The sequence below is a fragment of the Haematobia irritans genome, chromosome 1, assembly GCF_050003625.1.
Source record: "Haematobia irritans isolate KBUSLIRL chromosome 1, ASM5000362v1, whole genome shotgun sequence".
In the NCBI taxonomy this organism is placed as follows: domain Eukaryota; kingdom Metazoa; phylum Arthropoda; class Insecta; order Diptera; family Muscidae; genus Haematobia; species Haematobia irritans.
In genome coordinates, this window is record NC_134397.1 from 55628738 (window position 1) to 55655103 (window position 26366).

The window sequence follows — 26366 nt, forward strand, 5'->3', positions numbered from 1 at the left end:
ATTTTCACAAATTTTTATATAAAAATAAAATTTTCTATAGAAATAAAATTTTGTCGAAATTTTCTATGGAAATAAAATTTTGACAACTTTTTCTTTAGAAGAAAATTTTGGCGAAATTTTCTTTAGAAATAAAATGTTGACAAAATTTTCTATAAAAATAAAATTTTGACAAAATTTATTATAGAAATGAAATGTTGACAAAATTTTCTATAGAAATAAAATTTTGACAAAATTTATTATAGAAATGAAATTTTGATAAATTTTTCTATAGAAATAAAATTTTGCAAAAATTTTCTATAGAAATAAAATTTTGACAAAATTTTCTACAGAAATAAAATGTTAACAAAATTTTCTATAGAAATAAAATTTTGAAAAATTTTCAATAAAAATAAATTTTGACAAAATTTTCTGTAGAAATAAAATTTTGTCAAAACTTTTTACAGAAAAAAATTTTTTATTTGTGATATTATTTTGAATTTTATATAATTAAATTTTAATTTTTATTTCAATTTTAGCTCATTTTAATTTAATTTTAATTTTCGTCTTATTTAATTTTAGTTTTATTATACCCTCCACCATAGGATGGGGGGTATATTAATTTTGTCATTCCGTTTGTAACACATCGAAATATTGCTCTAACACCCCATAAAGTATATATATTCTGGGTCGTGGTGAAATTCTGAGTCGATCTGAGCATGTTCGTCCGTCCGTCCGTCTGTTAAAATCACGCTAACTTCCGAACGAAACAAGCTATCGACTTGAAACTTGGCACGAGTAGTTGTTATTGATGTAGGTCGGATGGTATTGCAAATGGGCCATATCGGCCCACTTTTACGTATAGCCCCCATATAAACGAACACCCAAATTTGGCTTGCGAGGCCCCTAAGAGAAGCAAATTTCATCCGATTTCATATGTAGCCCCCATATAAACTGATCCCCCGATTTGGTTTTCAGAGCCTCTAAGAGAAACAAATTTCATCCGATCCGGCTGAAATTTGGTACATGATGTTAGTATGCGGTCTCTAATGACCATGTAAAAATTGGTCCACATCGGTCCATAATTATATATAGCCCCCATATAATTTTGACAAAATTTTATTTCTAAAGAAATTTTGTTAAAATTTTATTTTTATAGAAAATTATGTCAACATTTGATTTCTATATTTTCTATATAATTTTTTCAACATTTTATTTCCATAGTAAATTTTGTCAAAATTTTATTTCTATAGAAAATGTTGGCAAAATTTTATTTCTAGAGAAAAACTGTGAAGTAGCTCTTAGTTGGGAAGGAAAATCTACCGAAAACACCAAGAATTCTACGAATCTACCAATCAATAAAAAATCTACCACTTTTGGTAGAATTCTACTGAGGCAACAGTGATCTAAATCACTGTGCCCCACACCATCCATCCATTCATGGAAATTTAGTCAAGTGTAAAATTGCAGCAAATATGCCTTAAGGCTATAGCAAGGCAAGCAATGCGTTATAACGAACCAATTGGCTTTTTCGCTTTTGTCTTTCGTCATTTTCCCCATACCCCATAGTCGTACAGCTGAAAAAGATGCTTAACATTTCCCGCAGTTTTTCCTTATCGTTCGTTCTCAAAAACATGGTCATTGGGTGACGAGAGCACGAGACATACTCAGCCCTCTTTTCGTTCTTGTTTTTGTTCTCCCTCAAACCACTTGTGGTCTTATTTGCGGTTATAACTTTATTGGCTTTTAATATCAACGTTAAGTTGATTTAATTTTACTTGATTTGTATTTTTCTACTGATAAAGCTGTTTTTTTCCTTAATGTTTTATGTAAAGGAGAATAAAGAAAAGTAAGGTTTTATGAAGGGTTATTTTTTTTTTATTTGGAATTAAAATTCAAATTATTAAAATTAAATTTAAAATTAAACTAGAAATTTAAATTAAAATATTAAAATTAAAAACTAAATTATTAATTACTAATTAAAATTAATTAAAAATTATAATTACAATTGAAATTAAAATTACAATAAAAAATAATATTAAAATTAAATTTGCGCGAAACCATAAATTAAAAATAAAACTAAAATTAAATATCAAAATTAAATAAGACGTAAATTAAAATTAAAGTGAAATGAGCTAAAATTGAAATAAACATCTTAAGCACCCACCACCATGAATCAAATATAATAGTTTACTTTGAAAACTTTTCGTCGTAGCGAGTTTCTTGATAATATATAGAATTTTAGGGGGTTTGATGACAAATTTTCTCCCAAGCAAATCAGTTCAACCAGATTCTACCTATGAAGACTAGATCAGATTCTGGATTTATGAGAACCATTTTTTTTTTTTTGAGTTTTACAGAAATAATAAACATATCGTCTACATTATTTATATGAATAACATACGATGAGTAAAATCTGGAAATTTTACTTTCAATTTCAAACAATTTTCATGATCAGTGTGCCTGTTATACCCTGAAAGAAGTGTTTTCTTTTCTGAGAAACGAAATTTTAGACATGCAAAGTTTTCTTTTGACACAAATTTTAGAGACAATTGTTGAATCGTTTATCAAAAATTCCGATTAGTTTGCTCTAAACGAAAATACTTTATACGAAAGGAAAAGTTCGTTTGTTTAAAATGTCATTCCGGAGGAAAATATTTTTTTCTTTGGGTGTACCCTCAAGAAGTTAAATCGGTCTATATCAATGCCTTGCCAAACGGACCGGTAAAAATAAATGCGATACAGATTCTTCAGGGTCTAAAATTCCAGTATATTTACATTTTTGTGCAAATCGGATAAAAACTACTGTTTCTGGAAGCGCAAGGTGTTAAATCTGGAGATCGATCTATGTGAAAGCTATACTAAAACATGCGTCGACAGACACCATATTCGGCTGACCTATTTGTGGTCAGCCGGATTCCAGAAGCCCTAGAAATAAATTCGGGAGTTAGGTCTTTTTGGGGGGCTATACCAAAATATGGACCAATACTCACCACCTCTTAATGTTCCTCAAATGCCTCTAGAATTCCACTTTCAGACGAATTGGGTGAAAACTACGAATTCTAGAAGCCCAAGAAGTGTTTGTGGTCAGCCGGATTCCAGAAGTCCTAGAAATAAATTCGGGAGTTAGGTCTTTATGGGGGCTACACCAAACCATGGTCCAATACTCACCACCTCTTAATGTTCCTCAAATGCCTCTAGAATTCCACTTTCAGACGAATTGGTAGAAAACTAGAATTCTAGATGTCCAAGAAGTAAAAATCGGGAGATCAGTCTATCTAGGGGCTATACCAAAACATGGACCGATACGGACCATTTTCGAGACACCTCTTTATGGTCCTAAAATACCTCTAGATTTCTAATTTCCGGCAAATTGGATAAAAACTACGGATTCTAGAAGCCCCAGGAATAAAGTCGGGAGATAGGTCTATATGGGGGCTATACCAAAACATGAACAGATAGGCACCATTTGCGACACACCTCTTTATGATACTAAATTTTCAATTTAAAGCAAATCGGCTAGAAAATATAGTCTCTAGACGCCCAAGAATCAAAATCGAGAGATCGGTCTATAAGGGGGTTATACCAAAACATGGACCGATACGGACCATTTTCGACACACTTCTTTATGGTCCTAAAATACCTCTAGATTTCCAATTTCAGGCAAATCGGATAGTAAATACAGTTTCTAGAAGCCCGAGAAGCAAAATCTGGAGATCGGTCTATATGGGGGCATGGACCGATGGGCACCATTTTCGGCACACCTTTTTATGGTCCTCAAGTACCTCTATATGTTCAATTTCAGGCAAATTGGATAAAAACTACAGTTTTTATAAGCCCAAGACCACAAATCCGGATTTGGTTTATATGGGGACAATATCAAAACTTGGACCGATATAGCCCATCTTCGAACTTGACCTGCCTGCCAACAAAAAACGAATCTGTGTCAAATTTCAGGACGATAGCGCCATTATTGGAGGCTGCAGCGTGATTACAACAGACAAACAGACGGACATGCTTATATCGTCTTAGAATTTCTCCCTGATCAAGAATATATACATACTTTATATAGTCGGAAAACGATATTTCGATGTGTTACAAACAGAATGACAAACTTATTATACCCCCACCACCATTGTATGGTGGTGGCTATAATTAAAATTTAATTATTTTTTAATTATTCCTATAGAAAATTTTTCAAAATTTTATTTCTATAGAAAATTTTGTCAAAATTTTATTTCTATACGAAATTGGGTCAATATTTTATTTCTAAAGAAAATTTCGCCAAAATTTTCTTCTACAGAAAAAGTTGTCAACATTTTATTTCTATCGAAAATTTTGTCAAATTTTATTTCTATAGATTTTTTTTCAAAATTTTATTTTTATAGAATTTTTTTTTTTCAAAATTTTATTTCAATAGAAAATTTTGTCAATATTTTACTTCTATAGAAAATTTTGTCAAAATTTTATTTCTATAGAAAATTTTGTCCAAATTTTATTTCTATAGAAAATTTTGTTAACATTTTATTTCTATAGAAAATTTTGTCAAAATTTTACTTCTATAGAATATTTTGTTAACATTTTATTTCTATAGAAAATTTTGTCAAAATTTTAGTTCTATAGAAAAATTTGTTAAAATTTTATTTTTATAGAATTTGTTTCAAAATTTTATTTCTATAGAATTTGTTTTTTCAAAGTTTTATTTCTATAGAAAATTTTGTCAATATTTTATTTCTATAGAAAATTTTGTCCAAATTTTATTTCTATAGAAAATTTTGTCAAAATTTTATTTCTATAGAAAATTTTGTTAAAATTTTACTTCTGTTGAAATTTTTTTCAAAACTTTTTTTCTATAGAAAATTTTAGTTAAAATTTTATTTCTATAAAAAATGTTATCAAAATTTTATTTCTGTAGAATATCTTGGCAAAATTTTATTTTTTTAAAATATTTATTTTTTTTTTTTCAAAATTTCACTTCTATAGAATTTTTTTGCAAAATTTTATTTCTATAGAAAATTTTGTTAAAATTTTAATTCTATAGAATATTATGTCAAAATTTTATTTCTATAGAAAATTTTGTCAAAATTTGCTTCTAAAGAAAAAGTTGTAAAAATTTTATTTCTATAGAAAATTTTGTTAAAATTTTATTTCTAAAGAAAATTTTGTTAAAATTTTATTTCTATAAAAATTTTGCACAGTTTTATTTCTATAGAAAATTGTATTTCTAGAGAAACTCTTTTTTTTTAATTTTATTTCTATAAAAATTTTGTCAACATTTTATTTCTATAAAGAATTTTGTCAAAATCTTACTTCTATAGAAAATTTTGTCAAAAATTTTCAATAGAAATATTGTCACCATTTTACTCCCAAAGAAAATTTTGTCAATATTTTATTTCTATAGAAAAATTTTCAAAATTTTATTTCTATAGAAAATGTTGCCAAGATTTTATTTCTATAGAAAATTTTGTTAAAATTTTATATCTATAGAATATTTTGTCAAAATGTTATTTCTATAGAAATTTTGGTTAACATTTAAATAAGACGAAAATTAAAATTAAATTGAAATGACTTAAAATTGAATAGAAAACTCAAATTAATTAAGTTTTATTTGATGGAGATTATTTATTATACTATTTGTTTTGGTCACAATTCCAACATATTCCAATTTTCTAGGACTATTTCATTACTTATTCATTTGTTTTTTTTTTATTATTTTTGCAGCACATCTCTAATTTGCCATAACTGGATTTAAATGACTTTAGGGATTTCCTATAGTATCCCCCAACTGTTGTAATTCAAACAAAAACTATCCCAAAATACTATAGTCACCATAGTCACCATTATCATCAACGACAAAGTCAGGAATTATTTAAGGTATGTATTAGTCATGACATCCAACTATCTCTACGTAGTCTCTCAACACAGAGGATCCAACTAAAATTTATATAATCTCTATAGTAAAATATATCTATGCAGTTTTTGCAGAGTATTTTCTGTCAAGGTTGTTAATAATGGATGTTGGATATCATTTCATCCACACACCGTACCACACACATCGAAATCATATCCGCTATGAGGGTGGGATGATTGCGAAAAGTATATGGATTTGTATACGTGAATATACGTACGTACGTATATTACACAGAGCTCAACGAGAAGCTCAATAAAATTGCGAAATTGTCAACACCTCTTGGTGTAAAGCTATCACCGTTGTGACTATGCCAATATACAAAAAAAGGAAATTTGCAAGTTTTTGAATTTATTTTGTGGGGAGCGTTTATTTCGAAGGTTTTTTTTTCTGTACAACTTTAAGTTGATATTGTCTTGTTCGAATGATATATTACATAGTTGGAAATGGTGGAAAATATGGATGGTTTTTTGAAATAAGACTTAAAGCTATAGTCATTTTATGTAAGTCAGTAAGATACTTACTTCAACTAACCACATTCTTGCCCTTGTCACCCTCAAATAAGTCAAGTTAATCAAAAAAATCGTAATTTTTAATAAGTATATTTGTTATAGTATAGTTTTGGCAGCCACTATAGAAATAGAAATAAACTTTTGACAAAATTTTCTATAGAAATAACATCTTGACAAAATTTTCTATAGAAATAAAATTTTGACAAAATTTTCTATAGAAATAAAATTTTGACAAATTTTTCTATAGAAATAAAATTTTACGAAAATTTTGTACAGAAATACATTTTTGACACAATTTTCTATAGAAATAATACGTTGACAAAAATTTCAGTAGAAATAAAATTTTGAAAAAATTTTCTGTAGGAATAAAATTTTGTGAAAATTTTCTATAGAAATAAAATTTTTACACCTTTTTCTTTAGAAGAACATTTTGGCGAAATTTGTTTTTAGAAATAAAATCTTAACAAAATTTTCTATAGATATAAAATTTTAACAAAATATTTTATAGAAATAAAATTTTGACAACTTTTTCTTTAGAAGAAAATTTTTGCGAAATTTTCTATAGAAATAAAATGTTGACAAAATTCCCTATAGAAATAAAATTTTGACAAAATTTTCTATAGAAATAAAATTTTGACAAAATTTTCTATAAAAATAATATTTTGACAAAATTTTCTATAAAAATAAAATTTTGACAAAATTTTCTATAGATATAAACTTTGGAAAATTTTTCTATAGAAATAAAATTTTGTCAAAATTTATTTCTATAAAAAATTTTTCAAAATTTTATACCTATAGAAAATTTAGTGAAAATGTTTATAGAAATATTTTTTTTAATATTAATTTGAATTTTATATAATTAAATTTTAATTATACCCACCACCATACAATGGTGAAGGGGTATAATAAGTTTATCATTCCGTTTGTTATACATTTACGACTATACAAAATATATATTCTTGATCAGGGAGAAATTCTAAGACGATATAAGCATGTCTGTCTGTCTGTTGTAATAAATAATAGCGCTATCGTCCTGAAATTTGGCACAGATTCGTTTTTTTGTTTCGTTTGCAGGCAGGTCAAGTTCGAAGATTGGCTATATCGGTCCAAGTTTTGATATAGTCCCCATATAAACCAACTTCCCGATGTGGGGTCTTGGGCTTATAAAAACCGTAGTTTTTATCCAATTTGCCTGAAATTGAACATCTAGAAGTACTTGAGGACCACAACCATATAGACCGATCTCTCGATTTTACTTCTTGGGCGTCTAGAGACTATATTTTCTAGCCGATTTGCTTGAAATTTAAAATCTAGAGGTATTTTAAGATCATAAATAGGTGTGTCGCAAATGGTGCCTATCGGTCCATGTTTTGGTATAGCCTCCATATAGACCAAATAAAATAAAATTTTGAGAAAATTTTCTGTAGAAATAAAATTTCTAAAGAAATAAAAGTTTGACAAAATTTTCTATAGAAATAATATGTTGACAAAATTTTCTGTAGAAATAAAATTTTGACAAAATTTTCTGTAGGAATAAAATTTTGTGAAAATTTTCTATAGAAATAAAATTTTGTGAAAATTTTCTATAGAAAAAAAATTTGCGAAAATTTTCTATAGAAATAAAATTTTGACAAAATTTTCTAGAGAAATAAAATGTTGACAAAATTTTCTAGAGAAATAAAATTTTGACAAAATTTTCTATAGAAATAGAATTTTGACAAAATTTTCTATAGAAATGGAATTTTGACAAAATATCCTATAACAGTAAAATTTTGACTAAATTTGCTATAGAAATAATATGTTGCCAAATTTTCCAACAAATAAAATTTTGACAAAATTTTCTATAGAAATACAATTTTACCAAAATTTTCTATAGAAATAAAATTTTGACTAATTTTTCTATAGAAATAATATGTTGACAAAATTTTCTGTAGAAATGATATTTTGACAAAATTTTCTATAGAAATAAAATTTTGTGAAAATTATCTTAGAAATAAAATTTTGACAAAATTTTCTAGAGAAATAAAATTTTGACAAAATTTTCTAGAGAAATAAAATTTTGACAAAATTTTCTAGAGAAATAAAATTTTGTGAAAATTTTCTATAGAAAAAAAAAATTTGTGAAAATTTTCAATAGAAATAAAATTTTGTGAAAATTTTCTATAGAAATAAAATTTGGACAAAATTTTCTAGAGAAATAAAATTTTGACAAAATTTTCTATAGAAATAAAAGTTTGACAAAATTTTCTATAGAAATAACATTTTCTTTAGAAATAAAATTTAGACAAAATTCTCTATAGATATAAAATTTTGACAAAATTTTCTATAGAAATAATATGTTGGCAAAATATTGTATAGAAATAAATTTATGACAAAATTTTCTATAGAAATAATATGTTGACAAAATTTCCTATAGAAATAAATTTTTGACAAAATTTTTAATAGAAATAAAATTTTGACAAAATTTTCTATAGAAATACAATTTTCACAAAATTTTCTATAGAAATAAAATTTTGATAAAAAATTTCTGTAGAAATAAAATTTTGGAAAAATTTTCTTTGGAAATAAAATGCTGACAAAATTTTCTATAGAAATAAAATTTGACAAACATTTTTATTCGTTTTGTTTGTTATTGTTGTTTCTGTAGAAATGTTTTTTAAAATTTTATTTCTGTAAAAAAATTCTTCAAAATTTTATTCTATAAAACAATTCTATAAAATAATATGTTGGCAAAATATTGTATAGGAATAAATTTATGACAAAATTTTCTATAGAAATAATATGTTGACAAAATTTCCTATAGAAATAAATTTTTGACAAAATTTCCTATAGAAATAAATTTTTGACAAAATTTTTAATAGAAATAAAATTTTGACAAAATTTTCTATAGAAATACAATTTTCACAAAATTTTCTATAGAAATAAAATTTTGATAAAAAATTTCTGTAGAAATAAAATTTTGGAAAAATTTTCTTTGGAAATAAAATTTTGACAAAATTTTCTAAAGAAATAAAATTTTGACAAAATTTTCTATAGAAATAATACGTTGACAAAATTTTCTACAGAAGTACAATTTTGAGAAAATTTTCTATAGAAATAAAATTTTGACAAAATTTTCTATAGAAATAATATGTTGACAAAATTTTCTATAGAAATAAAATTTTGACAAAATTTTGTATAGAAATAAAATTTTGACAAAATTTTCTATAGAAATACAATTTTCACAAAATTTTCTATAGAAATAAAATTTTGATAAAAAATTTCTGTAGAAATAAAATTTGACAAAATTTTCTATAGAATTAAAAACTTGACAAAATTTTCTATACAAATAAAAGTTGGACAAAATTTTCTATAGAAATAAAATTTTGACATAATTTTCTATAGAAATAAAATTTTGACAAAATTTTCTGTAGAAGTAAAATTTCGACTAAATTTTCTATAGAAATAAAATTTTGACAAAATTTTCTAAAGAAATAAAATTTTGATAAAATTTTCTATAGAAATAAAATGTTGAAATAAAATTTTGACAAAATTTTATTTCAACATTTATATAGAAAATTTTGTCAAAATTTTATCTATAGAAAATTTTGTCAAAATTTTATTTCAACATTTTATTTCTATAAAAAATGTTGTCAAAATTTTATGTCTTTAGAAAATTTTGTCAAAATTTTATTTCTATAGAAAATTTTTACAAAAATTTATTTCTATAGAACATTTACAGAAATCTAAAGAAATAAATATATCTATAGAAATAAAATTTTCTGTAAAAATAAGATTTTGCAAAAATTTTCTATAGAAATAAAATTTTGAAAAATTTTGGATTTTTTTTCCTCCAAATAAATGCTGCCATTTAGTTTTTGATAATTGCCGTAAGTCTTTCTTTGACAGATGAACGCCCTTGCTAATAATGTCAGTTTTCAAATTAATTAAAAAATATATATTTCATATTACCTTGAATGTAATATAAGTTTCAATTATTATAAATTTAATTTTTAACTCTAAGTTATTAATATAATTAACTAAATCGACTAATGTAAAAATTTTTTATTATTTACGTTTGGCTGATACCTTAGCAAGCAATTTCAAAGTCTAAATAAATTCTGCTCTCTAGTTTTTCATTACCATAATCGTTCTTTTTTGAAAGTCTTGGATACTCTAAATATCAAAATTAAATAAAAAAAATTACTTCATATAGCCTTCAACATTATATAGCATAATTTATATTTAATTTTTTATAATAAAATTGCAACTTCAGTTTTAAAACTATGAGTATATTACTATTAATTTGTTATGCAGTTGTGTTATGTTTACGTCGTTGTACTTGATATAAACTTAGTGAGATCTTCAAAACAAAATAATTTTGTTCGATTTTTACAGAATTCTTGGTAAACTTTTGTTAGTTTTTCAAAGCATTTCCTTTATTACGAACATTGTAGTACTAAAGAGATGAGGTGTTGGTGTGTTTGCACTCACTCTCTCTCTCTCCCTCTTTCTCACTGTCTATGGATATGACTGTCTCTAATAATTTGGTAGCTGATAAATGATGACAACATCGTGGTATGCGTGAGTAGGTTTATGGGGATTTTGCTACTCCATAGTGTCGAATGTTAGACAGTTATCGCCTCTATACATGAATGCAATATGCACATGCAAGTACACAGATATGTACACTCTCTGTTACTAACTCTCCCTCTCTCTCTAACACTCACTGGATTTGTATATGTTACATATACAACATGGAAATTTAAAATTTCTCTTAGTTATTGTTTAGTTTTCATAAACCAATAATAAATGTTTGCAAAATACAATATCATGTGCTAATGAATGTGTGTATGTATGAGTGTGTGTTACACACCATATATATTTCTAACTATGTTCAAACTACAGCCAACTAGAATAAAAGCCACATACACTAGATTGCATGAATAAATGAATGAATGAACGAATAAATGGCTGAATGAATGGTTGTGGTAAATTCTATGGATGCATGAATGGTTGGATGGATGCTTGGTTCCCTCAATGCTTGGTTGGATGATGGTTAACCAACCACAAATTTTTTTGGGGTTTTGTGAAATTTATTTTCTACATATTGCCATCGTGCTGATAACGCTGACATAACATAAAAATTCAAATTTCATATAAAACAAATGGCGGTAAATGGCAAGAAACTGGCTAACAACGTTTTTCGGAAGCAAAAATGTAGGACTTACATGGCCCTAGAATTATGAAATGTTTGTATATTTCCATAGGATTTCCCTTTTGGTATCGCTATCCTAAATTCTATGTCTGCCATGAGATAATTACTTTGTGTAGGCACCACTTTGGTTGCTAGGTTGTTGCCAACAGTTAAGTTGGAACCCATAAAGTGTTGCCTGGGTTAACAAATGTGATTTGACTTAATGTTGGGTTACCTCCTGTTGGTAATCACTTCTCTGTTGCTTCCGTTTCCGGCACGTGGGTAAAGTTAATTTGTGACAAATTCATTAAATTGCTACGAATTAAAACATTGTGGGAAAAGTTCCTAATCATACTAACAAACAAAAACAAAAAGAGAAAAGAAAAAACGGAAAACAATGGGAAAGGGAAAAAATTGTGGTTTCTCTCTCCTTCTATCTATTTGTTCTATTAGACATTCAACACGATATAAAATAAAATGTACATATGTCCTCTATGTGTGTATATAGATAGATAATTTATCACAGTTGTGTTGTTGCTTGTTTTTTTTTTTTTTTTTGTTCTTAGAAAAAGGTTTTCTTCCTTTAAGTTTTATTGTTTTGTGGTTTTGTTGATTACTGCTGTTAGGTTTCTTCTCTCTTAATCCGATTACATACTCAAATGTGGCTTCTAATTATTTAAATACTAACTAAGAGTACATATCTAAATTTCTTTTCTTGTTGTAAATTAAAACCAATTTAAATGTAGAGCTAATTTGATGTTCTATTTAATGTGACAAGGATTATACATGTGTAGAAAATTGTTAAATGCTGGCAAAACAGGGTCACAGAAAATTGATTACATTTAAAGTGAAATTAAGAAAAGTCGAAAATGTTTGTCTGAATAAAAAACATTTATTATAAAAATTGATCGATGTTTTTTTTTTTTTATACCCTCCATCATAGGATGGGGGTATATTAACTTTGTCATTCCGTTTGTAACACATCGAAATATTGCTCTAAGACCCCATAAAGTATATATATTCTGGGTCGTGGTGAAATTCTGAGTCGATCTAAGCATGTCTGTTGAAATCACGCTAACTTCCGAACGAAACAAGCTATCGACTTGAAACTTGGCACAAGTAGTTGTTATCGATGTAGGTCGGATGGTATTGAAAATGGGCCATATCGGTCCACTTTTACGTATAGCCCCCATATAAAGGGACCCTCAGATTTGGCTTGTGGAGCCTCTAACAGAAGCATATTTCATCCGATCCGGCTGAAATTTGGTACATTGTGTTGGTATATGGTCTCTAACAACCGTGCAAAAATTGGGCCATATCGGTCCACTTTTACGTATAGCCCCCATATAAAGGGACCCTCAGATTTGGCTTGTGGAGCCTCTAACAGAAGCATATTTCATCCGATCCGGCTGAAATTTGGTACATGGTGTTGGTATATGGTCTCTAACAACCGTGCAAAAATTGGTCTACATCGGTCCATAATTATATATAGCCCCCATATAAACCGATCCCCAGATTTGGCTTGCGGAGCCTAAAAGAGAAGCAATTTTCATCCGATTCGGCTGAAATTTGGTACATGATGTTGGTATATGGTCTCTAACAACCATGCAAAAATTGGTCCACATCGATCCATAATTATATATAGCCCCCATATAAACCGATCCCCAGATTTGGCTTGCGGAGCCTCAAAGAGAAGAAAATTTCATCCGATCCGGCTGAAATTTGGTACATGATGTTGGTATATGATCTCTAACAACCATGCAAAAATTGGTCCATATCGGCCCTTAATTATATATAGCCCCCATATAAACCGATCCCCAGATTTGGCTTGTGGAGCCTCTAAGAGAAGCATATTTCATCCGATCCGGCTGAAATTTGGTACATGGTGTTGGTATATGGTCTCTAACGATCATACAAAAATTGGTCCACATCGGTCCATAATTATATATAACCCCCATATAAACCGATCCCCAGATTTGGCTTGCGGAGCCTCAAAGAGAAGCAACTTTAATCCGATCCGCCTGAAATTTGGTACATGATGTTGGTATATGGTCTCTAACAACCATGCAAAAATTGGTCCACATCGGTTCATAATTATATATAGCCCCCATATAAACCGATCCCCAGATTTGGCTTGCGAAGTCTCCAAGAGAAGCAAATTTCATCCAAGCCTGTTGTAATTTGGAACATGGTGTTAGTATATGATCTTTAACAACCGTGCCAGAATTGGTCCATATCGGTCCATAATTATATATAGCCCCCATATAAAACGTTCTCCAGATTTGATTGAAAATTGGTCCATATCGGTTCATAATCATGGTTGCCACTAGAGCCAAAAATAATCTACCTAAATTTTGTTTCTATAGAAAATTTTGTCAAAATTTTTTTTCTATAGGAAATGTTGTCAAAATTTTATTTCTAGAGAAAATTTTGTTAAAATTTTATTCGGTTCATAATAAAATTTTCATCATTTTCAAAATTTTATTTCTATAGAAAATTTTGTCAAAATTTTATTTCTATAGAAAATTTTGTTCAAATTTTATTCGGTTCATAATCATGGTTGCCTCTCGAGCCACAAATAATCTACCAAGATTTTATTTCTATAGAAAATTTTGTCAAAAGTTTATTTCTATAGAAAATTTTGTTAAAATTTTATTTCTGTAGAAATTTTTGTCAAAATTTTCTTTCTATAGAATATTTTGTCAAAATTTTTATTTCTATAGAAAATTTTGTGAAAATTTTATGTCTACTTTGTCAAACTGAATTATATACGTATTGGATCGATCTTTTTTGAATTAATATATACCACGTATGGACTTACATACAATTTAGAAGATGGTGTTAGGAGGTTTTAAGATACCTTGCCATCGGCAAGCGTTGCCTCAACTTAAGTAATTCGATTGTGGATGGCACTGTTTAGAAAAAGTTTCTACGCAATCCATGATGGAGGGTACATAAGCTTCGGCCTGGCCGAACTTACGGCCGTATATACTTGTTGGTTTTAATTTATTTAATTTTCTGTGTATGTAAATATAAAACAATCTATAGTTCTCCTTTATAATATGAATTATTATATTCTTGTAAAGTATACGCACTTGAGGCCATTATTATTATTTATCATACGCTCTCATGTTCAAAGTTTTATAATTATTCTAAATTGTATGTAAGTCCATACGTGGTATATATTAAATCAAAAAATATCGATCAAATACGTATGTAATTAAGTTTGACAAAATAGACATAAAATTTTGACAAAATTTTCTACAGAAATAACATTTTAACAAAATTTTTCTATAGAAATAAAATTTTCTAAAGAAATAAAAATTTTGACAAAATTTTCTATAGAAAGAAAATTTTGACAAAAATTTCTACAGAAATTAAATTTTGACAAAATTTTCATAGAAATAAAATCTTGGTAGATTATTTTTGGCTCGAGTGGCAACCATGATTATGAACCGAATAAAATTTGAAAAAAATGTTCTATAGAAATAAAGTTTTGACAAAATTTTCTATAGAAATAAAATTTTGGTAGATTATTTTTGGCTCGAGGGGCAACCATGATTATGAACCGATATGGACCAATTATTGTGTGATTGGAGATCGGCTATATATAACTATAGACCGATATGGACCAATTTTGGTATGGTTGTTAGCGGCCATATACTAACACCACGTTCCAAATTTGAACCGGATCGGATGAATTTTGCTCCTCCATGAGGTCCCGGAGGTCAAATCTGGAGAACGTTTTATATGGGGGCTATATATAATTATGGACCGATATGGACCAATCCTGGCACGGTTGTTAAAGATCATATACTAACACCATGGTCCAAATTACAACCGGCTTGGGCTATATATAATTATGAAACGATGTGGACCAATTTTTGCATGGTTGTTAGAGACCATATACCAACATCATGTACCAAATTTCAGGCGGAGGAGATCAAATTTGCTTCTCTTTGAGGCTCCGCAACCCAAATCTGGGGATTGATTTAAATGGGGGCTATATATAATTATGGACCGATGTGGACCAATTTTTGCACGGTTGTTAGAGACCATATACCAACACCATGTACCAAATTTCAGCCGGATCGGATGAAATTTGCTTCTCTTTGAGGCTTCGCAAGCCAAATCTGGGGATCGGTTTATATGGCGTCTATATATAATTATGGACCGCTAAGGACCAATTTTTGCATGGTTGTTAGAGACCATATACCAGCATCATGTACCAAATTGCAGCCGGATCGGATTTAATTTTCTTCTCTTTGAGGCTCCGCAAACCAAATCTGGGGATCGGTTTATATGGGGACTATATATTATTATGGACCGATGTGGACCAAATTTTGCATGGTTGTTAGAGACCATATACCAACACCATGTACCAAATTTCAGCCGGATCGGATGAAATATGCTTCTGTTAGAGGCTCCACAAGCTAAATCTGAGGGTCCCTTTATATGGGGGCTATACGTAAAAGTGGACGGATATGGACCACTTTTTGCATGGTTGTTAGAGACCATATACTAACACCATGTACCAAATTTCAGCCGGATCGGATGAAATTTGCTTCTTTTCGAGTCCCCGCAAGACAAATTTGGGAGTCCGTTTATATGGGGGCTATACGTAAAAGTGAGCCGATATGGCCCATTTGCAATTCCATTCGACCTACATCAATAACAACTACTAGTGCTAAGTTTCAAGTCGATAGCTTGTTTCGTTCGGAAGTTAGCGTGATTTCAACAGACGGACGGACGGACGGACGGACATGCTCAGATCGACTCAGAATTTCACCACGACCCAGAATATATATACTTTATGGGGTCTTAGAGCAATATTTCGATGTGCTACAAACGGAATGACAAAGTTAATATAGCCCCATCCTATGGTGGAGGGTATAAAGGGTGATACGGTCAAAATTTGGTCAAGGGAAAACGCGTGTAAATCGGTGAAATCGTTTATTTAAAAAATCAAATTAAATTTCTTTTTCAAGTTCAATTAGTATAAAATTCAGGAAAAATATTCAGTTAGGCTTTCGCTTTGCCAAATCCGAATTGCCGAGCCTCACGCTTGACACCATCAGATTTTGTACCGTCAGATTTTGTTCAGCCACCTTGTCCACCTTCTTCTCCGCAGAAAGCCAGTTTGCCTTGAACTGCTGCTCGTCCTTAGCAGTTTTTTTGGTATTCTTTAGGTTCCGCTTGACAATAGTCCAGTATTTCTCAATTGGGCGGAGCTCTGGCGTGTTGGGAGGGTTCTTGTCCTTGGGAACCACCTGCACGTTGTTGGCGGCGTACCACTCCATGGCCTTTTTACCGTAATGGCAAGATGCCAAATCCGGCCAAAACAGTACGGAACAACCGTGTTTCTTCAGGGAAGGCAGCAGACGTTTCTTCAAACACTCTTTCACGTAAATTTCTTGGTTGACTGTCCCGGAAGCTATGAAAATTCTGCTTTTCAAGCCACTGGTACAGATGGCTTGCCAAACCAGATATTTCTTTGCGAACTTTGACAGTTTTATGTGCTTGAAAATATTTGCTACCTTTCCCCTTCAAAAAATTTGTTTTAAAGCAAATTTTATTTCTTTAGGAAATTTTGTCAAAATTTTACTTCTATAGAAAATTTTGTCAAAATTTTTTTTCTTTAGGAAATGTAGCCAAAATTTTATTTCTATAGAAAATTGTGTCAAAATTTTATTTCTATGGAAAATTTTGTCAAACTTTTATTTCTATAGAAAATGTTGTAAAAATTTTATTTCTATAGACAGTTGTGTCAAAATTTTATTTCCATAGAAAATTTTGTCAAAATTTTATTTTTATAGAAAATGTTGCCAACATTTTATTTCTTTAGGAAATTTAGCCAAAATTTTACTTCTATAGAAAATTTTGTCAAAATTTTTTTTTCTTTAGGCAATGTAGCCAAAATTTTATTTCTATAGAAAATTGTGGCAAACTTTTATTTCCATAGAAAATTTTTTCAAAATTTTGTCAAAATTTTATTTTTATAGAAAATGTTGCCAAAATTTTTTTTCTTTAGGAAATTTAGCCAAAATGTTATTTATTTATCTATAATGTTGTCAATATTTTATTTCTATAGCAAATTTGTTAAACTTTTATTTTTATAGAAATTTATCACAAAATTTTATTTGTATATATTCATATTTTACAAAATTTTCTTCCGATTCAACATTTTTGCATAATTTTGTATCTACACAAAATTATCTTTTAAAGTTTATTTCTGTACAAAATTTTGAGAAAATTTTATTTCTATATAAATTTTTGTCAAAATTTTATTTCGTTTTGTTTGTTATTGTTGGCTTCTCTTCAATCGTTATTGTTGTTTTTGATCTCAGCTTAAAGCCATGCATTGACTAAACTACAAGTGTAGCTTAACCTCTGTTGGTTAAGCTACACTTGTAGTTTAGTCAATGCATGGCTTTAAGCTGAGACCAAAAAAAAAAACAATACAAATTTTATTTCTACATAAAATTTGTTAAAATTGTATTTCTATAGAGAATGTTGTCAAAATTTTATTTCTTTAGGAAATTTTGTCAAAATTTAATTTCTGTAGAAAATGTTGTCAAAATTTTATTTCTTTAAGGAAATGAGCCAAAATTTTAATTCTATAGAAAATTTTGTCAAACTTTTATTTCTATAGAAAATGTTGTCAAAATTTTATTTCTATAGAAAATTGTGTCAAAATTTTATTTCTACAGAAATTTTTGTCAAAATTTGTTTTTATAGAAAATTTTGTCAAAATTTTATTTCTATTGAAAATTTTGTCAAAAAATTTTTTTAAAGAAAATTTTGTCAAAATTTTATTTCTTTAGGAAATTTAGCCAAAATTTTATTTAGTTATCTAAAATATTGTCAATATTTTATTTCTATAGCAAATTTGTTAAACTTTTAATTCTATAGAAATTTATCACAAAATTTTATTAATATATACAAATTTTACAAAATTTTCTTCCTATTCAACATTTTTGCATAATTTTTTATCTATACAAAATTATTTTTTAAAGTTTATTTCTGTACACAATTTTGAGAAAATTTTATATCTATATAAATTTTAAATAAATTTATTTTTATTTTTTAAATATTTTTTTTTTATTTTTTTGTTATTTCTACATAAAATTTTGTTAAAGTTTTATTTCTATAGAAAATTTTGAAAAAGTTATCGATTGGACGAAAATGGACCAAAATCAATCAAATTCCATTTGGTCCGACCATCGGACCAAATTGAAAAATAAATTTTTTTTGGACCAATTTTGGTCCGATCGGACCAAAATGGCAACCCTGCATATAACTCAACATTCCTTTAATGAAATAGCTTAGCATTTAACTTATTTTCCCCAAAAGTAATCAATGTCATTATTTATCTTGCTATCACTGGGTCTTTAAATTATATTTCCAATACCAACTCCAAAATCATTGACTATAATTAAGTCACGGTAGATAGGTTAATAGAGGTAATGCTCTTGATTATCCTTCAAGTAAATCTGCATGTAAGTACCATATTTGATTTATTAGTCGATGCGTAAAGAGATCGATAGAAAGAGAGAGAGAGAGAGTGAGAGTTTCCTAAGATGCTTAACCTAATTTGAATTAAGCATTACAACATAATTATGATGCTATCATTTCGTTGTCGACAGAGACACACAAATACATCTGACATATCTAACTGGAGACAATAATATACACTCCCATACACATTCATATACCCCTACCCTGTATATGCAAGATTATTTGTAATTTGAACATAATATTCCACCCACAATTGTGTTGACACAAGCAATCTTTAGAAACTACAGGGATTTGATGTTAACTCGTTAGATGTTTCACATAGTTATAGAGTTGCGTCGTGCCTGGTGTCTAAAGGCTGGAGGTTATGGAATCATTGAAGATGAAAATGAAGATGAAGATGATGATGTCTAAGGTGGTGAGATGAGGTCTGTGGGATATGTAAAACATCTCTTATGCCTCAGTGAATAATTGTGGATATCACTTTGCATTGCATTCTATGAGTGATGTTTGACATTCATTATCACCAGCACCACCATTATCCACATCAGAATAATTTTCATCAATGCCATTCATTATACCACCACACCTATTCAATTGTATTAGTAGAAAATCTGTTGATTTGAAAAGCTAATAACAGAGAACGGTAATGAAAGTGATTTTCGAATTTAGAAAGTGTTAAATCCAAACTTTTGAATTTTAATATCCTCCTTTGAGATTATATAAAAACAAGTATATATTTACGGCCGTAAGTACGGCCAGGCCGAAGCTTATGTAGCCTCCACCACGGATTGCGTAGAAACTTCTACTAAAGACTGCCGATGTCAAGGTATCTTAAAACTTCCTAACACCGTCTTCTAAATTTTAAGTTAGTCCAAAAAAAAAAGCGGATTGAATACGTTTATAATTCTGTTTGACAAAATTTTCTATAGAAATAAAATTTGGACAAAATTTTCTATAGAAATAAAATTTTCTATAGAAATAAAATTTTTATAAAATTTTCTATAGAAATAAAATGTTGGCAAAATTTTCTATAGAAATAAAATTTTGACAAAATTTTCTTTAGAAACAAAATTTTGATAAAATTTTCTATAGAAATAAATTTTTGACAAGATTTTCTATAAAAATACAATTTTGACAAAGTTTTCTATAGAAATAAAATTTTTACAAAATTTTCTATAGAAATAAAGTTTTGATAAAATTTTGACAAAATTTTCTATAGAAAAAAAATTTTGACAAAATTTTCTATAGAAATAAAATGTTGACAAAATTTTCTATAGAAATAAAATTTTGACAAAATTTTCTATAGAAATACAATTTGGACAAAACTTTCGATAGATATAAAATTTTGACAAAATTTTCTATAGAAATAAAATTTTGACAAAATATTCTATAGAAATAAATTTTTGACAAAATTTTCTATAGAAATAAAATTTTAATAAAATTTTCTATAGAAATAAATTTTTGACAAAATTTTCTATAAAAATACAATTTTGACAAAGTTTTCTATAGACATAAAATTTTTACAAAATTTTCTATAGAAATAAAGTTTTGATAAAATTTTCTTTAGAAATAAAATTTTGACAAAATTTTCTATAGAAATAAAATTTTGACAAAATTTTCTATAGAAATAAAATTTTGACAAAATTTTCTATAGAAATAAAAATTTTGACAAAATTTTCTATAGAAATAAAATTTTGACAAAATTTTCTATAGAAATAAAATTTTGACAAAATTTTCTATAGAAATAAAATTTTGACAAAATTTTCTATAGTAACAAATTTTGACAAAATTTTCTATAGAAATAAAATTTTGACAAAATTTTCTATAGAAATAAAATTTTGACAAAATTTTCTATAGAAATCAAATTGTGACAAATTTTTCTACAGAAATAAAATTTTGACAAATTTTTCTATAGAAATAAAATTTTGACAAAATTTTCTATAGAAGTAAAATTTTGATAAAGTTTTCTATAGAAATAAACATGTTGACAAAATTTTCTATAGAAATAAAATTTTGACAAAATTTTCTTTATAAATAAAATCTTGACAAAATTTTCTTTAGATATGAAGTTTTGACAAAATTCTCTATAGAAATAAAATTTTAACAAAATTTTCTATAGAAATAAAATGTTGACAAAATTTTCTATAGAAATAAAATTTTGACAAAATTTTCTATAGGAATAAATTTTTAACACAATTTTCTATAGAAATAAAATTTTGACAAAATATTCTATAGAAATAAAATTTTAATAAAATTTTCTATAGAAATAAATTTTGACAAAATTTTCTATAAAAATACAATTTTGACAAAGTTTTCTATAGAAATAAAATTTTTACAAAATTTTCTATAGAAATAAAGTTTTGATAAAATTTTCTTTAGAAATAAAATTTTGACAAAATTTTCTATAGAAATAAAATTTTGACAAAATTTTCTATAGAAATAAAATTTTGACAAAATTTTCTATAGAAATAAAATTTTGACAAAATTTTCTATAGTAACAAATTTTAACAAAATTTTCTATAGAAATAAAATTTTGACAAAATTTTATATAGAAATAAAATTTTGACAAAATTTTCTATAGAAATAAAATTTTGACAAAATTTTCTATAGAAATAAAATTTTGACAAAATTTTCTATAGAAATAAAATTTTGACAAAATTTTCTATAGAAATAAAATTTTGACAAAATTTTCTATAGAAATAAAATTTTGACAAAATTTTCTATAGAAATAACACTTTGATGAAATTTTCTATAGAAACAAAATTTTGACAAAATTTTCTATAGATATAAAATTTTGACAAAATTTTCTATAGAAATAAAATTTTGGTAGATTATTTTCGGCTCGAGTAACAACCATGATTATGAACCGATATAGACCAATTTTTGTGTGGTTGAGAATAGCTGTATATAACTGTTGACCGATATGGATCATTTTTTGACATCGTTGTTAGCGGCCATATACTAACACCTCGTTCCAAATTTCAACCGGATCGGCTGAATTTTGCTCCTCCAAGAGGTTCCGGAGGTCGGAGGCCTTATCTTGGGATCGGTTTATATGGGGGCTATATATAATTAAGGACCGATATGGATCAATTTTTGCATGGTTGTTAGATACCATATACTAACACCACGTTCCAAATTTCAACCGAATCGGATGAATTTATCTCCTCCAAGAGGTTCCTCAACACAAATCTGGGGGTCGGTTTATATGGGTGCTATACTTAAAGTGTTCCAATATGACCCATTTTCAATACCTTCCAACCTACATCAATAACAACTACTTATGCCAAGTTTCAAGCCGATAGCTTGTTTCGTTCGGAAGTTAGCGCGATTTCAACGGACAGACGGCATGCTTAGATCAACTCAGAATTTTACCACGACCCAAAATATATATACTTTATGGAGTCTTAGAACAATATTTCTATGTGTTACAAACGGAATGACAAAGTTAATATACCCTCCATCCTATGGTGGAGGGTATAAAAAATAAAAATATTCCTCTTTAAAAATTATTTATGGGAAATATATAAAATTCTATTTAAAAGTACTCATACGCTCCAATGGCATCTTATTAATATCAATTATACGTAAATCGGAAAATTTTTTCTATTTACTACCCAGCAAAAAAAAAAATTTGGAAGTTTTTAAGTTTTAACTACCCAGGAAGTTCTTTTAATTCAAATTTTTATAACTTGTTTTTTGTCATACTTTTAATGGGTAATTTTTACTTTTTTTGTTTCAAATAGGTTAAAAACAGAGTAAGAATTCATAAAATGGTACAAATAATTTAAATTTTGTCAAAAAAAAAATGCTAAATCCAATCTAAAAAAATTGTGAATTTTTGAAAATATTTGAGGTCGAACGTTTCCGACAAGCGCTAGAATCGATTAAAAATTATAAAAAATTATAAAAAATTTTTTAATTTACATCTAAAACATTTAATTCGGATCACACCTAACGATGTGATGCAAATTCAGTGCAACGGCTGTTGAAATAGAGGACTTCCGTCCTATGACAAGCCCATGTTAAATTTATCGCTTCTGTGTCAATTTTGCACCACTTCCGGATCCAAAAAGAACATTTTCATTACTTTTTTGGCGACGCTTTTTTTGCTGGGTACTTGACTTATATGGTGCGTATAGTTGATTTTATTTTAATTGATTATACGCCTCAATGGAAAAATCAATTAAAATTAATTATACGCATTATGGACTGTTTTGTATTATTGGTATGGTAAGAAGCGCTATGTTTACAAATGTTCGAGGTTGTATTCCGAAAATCAAAATGCACTTTGTATTGTGACAGAAGCGATTAAATGCAAACTTTAAATTTTTTAAGTTTATGTTTTTATATAATTCAATATCTTTTTTTTAAGATTATACAAAAAAATAAAACCATTTCTTTTTAAAGATTTATTTATGGAAATAGATGAAACTTAATTCCAAAAAAAATACTCATACGCTCCAAAGGTGTTTTATTAATGTTGCTTGTATGTAGAAGGGTACAATGCTTTCTCTTTACTTCGCCTCAATGAAAATCAATTGAAATGTTTTGTATTACTATGAAATGTTTTGTATTATATATGAGCTAAAGCGCAAATGCGATATTTTTTCAAATGTTCGAGATTTTATTTCAAAAATCAAACTGGCATATTTCCACTGCTTGTCCCTACATTTTCCCATATTTTTCTGACAACATACGCAAACCGCCATGAAAAACAACTGACTTTTTGACTTATTTCACTCCCCGAATTGAAAAAAAAAACTGTGATAATACCGTGTATTCTATAGAGACATGTCATTGCATTCTATGATTGATGTTTGACATTCATTATCAACGTCACCATTATCCATATCAGAATAATTTCCATCAATGCAATTCATCGTACCACACCAGAGAGGTTTACGTATTCAATTGTATTAGTAGAAAAATCTGTTGAGTTGAAAAACTAATAACAGGGAAATTATTCGAAGTGATTTTCGAAATTAGTAAGTGTTAAATGCAAACTATACTTATCGGAAGTTTTGTGTTTAGTATATTTCAATATTATAAAAATTATAAAAACTTAATAATATTCCCTATTACAAGTCATTTATGCGAAATATGTGCAATTTTATTTAAAAGAACTCATACGCTCCAATGGTCATTTGTTAATATCAATTATACGTAAGGTGGACAATGTTTTTTAGTTACTTCATAACTTACTCGTATATGGTGCGTATAGGTGATTTTATTATAATTGATTATACGCTGCAATGAAAATCAATTAAAATTAATTATACACACCATGGGGAGTTCCGTAGGCTAGGAAGAACAAAGAACAAATTCGCAATTTTTGTCACATGTTCCAGAATTTATTCTGAAAATTAGACTGATCAATCTATGTTTGTATTGATCAAACGACTAATTTTTTAGTCAATCCACGAATCGAAACATTGTGATGTCACTGTGCATTCCATAGGGACATCTTATTGCATGTGATGACTGATGTTTGATATTCATTATCAATGCAACCATTATCCACATCAGAATAATTTTCATCAATGTCATTCATCGTAACACACCAGAGAGTTTTACATATTCAATTGTATTAGTAGAAAATCTGTAGAGATGAAAAGCTAATAATAGAGAAATTATTGGAAGCCCGTTACGAAATTAGTAAGTGTTAAATGCAAACTCTACTTTTCGGGAGTTTTGTATTTAACATATTTCAATATCCTTGAATGAATTTTTATAAAAAAAATAATTTTATTCCCTGTTCGAAGTAATTTATGAGAATTACGTTAAATTTTATTTCAAAGTACTCATACGCTCCAATGGTATCTTATTTATATTAATTATACGTAAGAGGGGACAATGTTTTCGATTTACTTAATTTATGTGGTGCGTATTAGTGTTTTTATTGTAATTGATTATACGCTTCAATGTAAGCCAATTGATATTAATTATGCAGCCTATGGGGTGTTTTGTAATATATGCAATACTATTAAATATGATAATCATATACATTACTAGAGCAAATTCTCACATTCTAATAGTTGAAGTTGGGAGGGAAATGTGAATATATGACCCTTAATAGAATTTTTTTTTAGATACGAAGATGTCTCTCAAATACTTTTAAAGTTGGCTATTTAAAGACAAGTCTCTTAAAAAATTCAAAATATTAAGACATATGTTCCATGCGAATGAAACGGAAATCTCCTATGACCAGGGAGAGATAGCAGGGTAACCACCAAAAGAGGGGTGATCCGCGTGCGGTTTGCACCATGCAAACAATTTCCAAGGCAGGTAGTAGGAAAACCCCAAAAGCGGATCGGATGTTTCGTATTAGCATTTCCTAATCTTGGCACTTTATGGTAAAAAAAAAACACCAAAACTTTATTACAATTGTCTTTTTAATTGTAAGTTAGCCCATATTATAAATAAATTTATATACAATAATGAAGCAAATTTTTGCTTGATTATTATAATGCATATACTGACATCACATACAAAATTTCAGGTGGATAATTTGCTCCCCCAAAAGGCTGCTAAAATCGAATCTGGGAATCGATTTATATGAGGGCTATATAATTATGGTGTCTTGTTAACTAGTATCACTTATATGTTAGAGGCAGAATATTTTCTATTTACTTCTTAACTTATATAGTGCGTATAAGTGATTTTATTATAATTGATTATACGCCGCAATGAAAATCAATTAAAATTAATTATACGCACTATGGACTGTTTTGTATTCTATGTATTCTAGAAAGAGCAAATAACAAATTTGCATTTTTTTCACATGTTCGAGATTTTATTTCGAAAATCAGACTGCTTAATCGATGTATTTTTTTTTTCAAACGGTTATTTTTTGCAAACGGCTATTTTTTTTTCAAATAGGAGAATTTTGATACCACTTTGTATTCCAAACAGATATCGGTTTAGATGGGGGCTATATAATTATGAGCTTATATGGATTTTTTATACTAACATCACGTTGCAACTTTTAATCGGATCATATAAAATTTTCTCTTCGAAGAGACTCCGGAGTCTTGGTTCTTACTACATCTCAAATGCTTAAGTTGAAATCTCATGAAATATAGACGGCGATAGTTTCAATCTTTCAGTCCAAAAAGTTAATTTGAAGTTTTAAATGAGCTACCAATATATCAAACTTTAGTTTATGAGTCTATTTGGCAAATGCATATATAATTATATTTTTTTGAAAATTACATAAAATCCCTATCTACAATTTAATGTCCTTAGATGGCCAGTAAATTTATTTGAAGATAAC

The 26366-nt window shown here is 27.8% G+C and overlaps 1 protein-coding gene across 1 annotated transcript in view; it reads left to right on the forward strand.

The window, feature by feature from the left end:
• LOC142220948 (trophoblast glycoprotein) overlaps positions 1–26366 on the forward strand; it is a 425290-nt gene that overhangs the window by 230512 nt on the left and 168412 nt on the right. Inside the window, exon 3 of the mRNA XM_075290386.1 lies at positions 5698–5850. The gene's annotated coding sequence lies outside the window, so the exon portion shown is untranslated. The remainder of the gene's footprint in view (positions 1–5697; positions 5851–26366) is intronic.